This window comes from Medicago truncatula, chromosome 5, assembly GCF_003473485.1.
Source record: "Medicago truncatula cultivar Jemalong A17 chromosome 5, MtrunA17r5.0-ANR, whole genome shotgun sequence".
NCBI lineage: Eukaryota > Viridiplantae > Streptophyta > Magnoliopsida > Fabales > Fabaceae > Medicago > Medicago truncatula.
Window position 1 is genome coordinate 3,028,196 of NC_053046.1, and position 2,394 is coordinate 3,030,589.

Genomic DNA, 2,394 nt, shown 5'->3' on the forward strand with positions numbered 1-2,394 from the left:
TTAAGGAAACAACATCAACATTTTATCTCACAGAATGACCCGTGTCTCGGGTAAATAAAAGCTTATAGAACGCGGGGGGGGCTAATAAGGAGACCAAGGATAGCTGAAAATACATTGAAAAACAAGATAGCAAGGACCAAACAAACATGTTGGTCTTTGAGCAACTGTTTGCAGATAGAATGAGGTCAGACTTATTATTAGAAGATCCATGACAGTTATCCCTCTGACAACACCCTCTTCAAACAAGTATAACTTCATTTTTAGAAACCAGGAGCACTTTCCATATCAAGAGCCTGACCTTGAAAGCCTGCATATCTGAGAGCAGTTGCGAGCAGCCAACATCAACACGCGATAATAGAACTGGAAGGCGAGTCATGGACATGAATGAATGAGTAACAAACTGAAACATGAATCAGTTCGACCCTGCAAATGAACTGAATCATTAACAAACTCAGCAAAATAGATATATAACATGCAATTCTTGAAATTAAAAAGAAAAATCACTGTCATATATAATGGTAGTGTCAAGGATTTTTGGGTTTCACAAAAAGATTTTTTTTTTGAATCGGCAAAATTTATTAGTGCCAACCCCGCAAGCCGCAAGGAAAGACGAAAACTGAAACTACAAAAATGGTGCCGCATATATACGGAACACCAAAAACCAAAACCAATAAACTCCTAATGACAAGATAAACTCCCTATCTAATGACAGAAGCAAGTTATGCTCTTGTAAGCTGTTTAGAATGGCTGCAGTTTGTTGGCCATATTTTGATCAAGAGTATGAGAATTTTAGCAACAGAAACAAACCTCCAAGGTTCACCTTAATCTTATCTTGACTTGCAATTATGTGTTTCAATGATAGGCAAATTAAATAGTATTTTTAATTTTACAATTAGGGATGCATACACAGAAGTGATTGTCCACAAAATTGACCTAGATCAAGAACAGAAGCAATTGATGCATACACAGAAGTGATTTTCAAGTGCTTCTATTAATAATGCAATCCCAAGAGAATTTCATTTTTAGTTTGGCTACAACAAATGCATTAGTATTTATTAGAAGCAGAAATGTTGCGGCTCATGAATTAGGCATACACTCTGGAAATCAGTAATCAACTATGTCAAGACAGCTAAAACAAGCTAAACCAAACAGGTGCATAAAGCCAATCTTACCAGGCAAAATTGTATCAAATACGCTCAGAACCACAAACACAATCAAGGACAGATATTACAAACAAAAATTCAAAAACATAACAAAGATAAACAAAGGTTTGACATCACACAACTGTCTTGTAAATCAAATGCAGTTACAACATTCCTCAGCAGCAAAATTAAGATGTAAAACCTTTTAAAACCCCAAAAAATCTACACAAAAAAATTAACTAACTGAAGAAACAAACAAACTAGAATGAACAAACTGAACCTCACCGCAATCTTTGTGATTTGGGAACAAGGGAGGAGTGAATGATACGAAAAGCACTTACCCATCATCACCACTACAACGAAAAGAGAATCTCTGCGGCGAGCTTTGGCGAAAGCTTCTTCACCCTATGGATACCAATCAACCTTGAATTAAATGTAAACAAATAAATTATTAATCAATGAAAAAACTAAGTGAGATTGAAAAAAATAAATGAAATTGGGGAAGGATTAGATACAGGATTATGAGCGTGTTGAAGAAGATAAGGGCTTTGTTCTGAGGCAAGTCGATTGGTAAACTTATGTTGATTGGAATGAGAAGATGTTGCCATTGATAGAACCTTGGGAAGTGTAACACGCGAGAATTTGAAAGGAAATCGAAATTTCGTTGTAGTGGTGATGATGGGTAAGTGCTTTTGGTTATGATAGAAAAAGCGATTAAGAAATTGCTTTTGGTAATGATAGAACAAGGGAGGAGTGAATGATACGAACGGGTTCAAAGCGGAATTGCATTTCGATTTTAAACCGCATGGAAGAACATGATTTCGATTTTGAATGGAAGAATTGGATTTCAAATGGATTTCGATTTTGAGATGAGGAACTCAAGATTTTGAATTGGTTTCAATTTCGATTTCGATTTTGAATTGGGTTAAGAATGATTTTTGTCAGTGATGGGCATGTCTTCCATTTTGGGAAGAATATGAAGAAAAATGAATAATATGCGGAACGTGAAGAAAGGTTAAACAAATTGAAAAGATGAAGAACAAAAAATGTTTTTATTTTTTTTAGAAATTTTAAATAAAATAAGTTAATAAATCAGTGTATGAGGATTGATTTGTAATAAAGTAAAATTTAGTGTTACAGTGGTCCATCACAAAGACACTAACTGACATGGCATGAACAACTATGCTATTGGTTAAACAAAATGACTTTTTAAAAAAATCATTTTGTTGACTGCACCATAAAAGCTCCCTCA

The 2,394-nt window shown here is 34.7% G+C and overlaps 1 long non-coding RNA gene across 1 annotated transcript; it reads right to left on the reverse strand.

The window, feature by feature from the left end:
• Nucleotides 1–2,127, reverse strand: LOC11437515 (uncharacterized). Its single transcript, XR_003012151.2, has 3 exons — nucleotides 1,658–2,127; nucleotides 1,484–1,565; nucleotides 1–423 (listed from the first exon to the last, which is right to left on the reverse strand). It is a non-coding gene; the product is annotated as an uncharacterized lncRNA (long non-coding RNA).
• Between the last annotated feature and the right edge of the window lie 267 nt (nucleotides 2,128–2,394).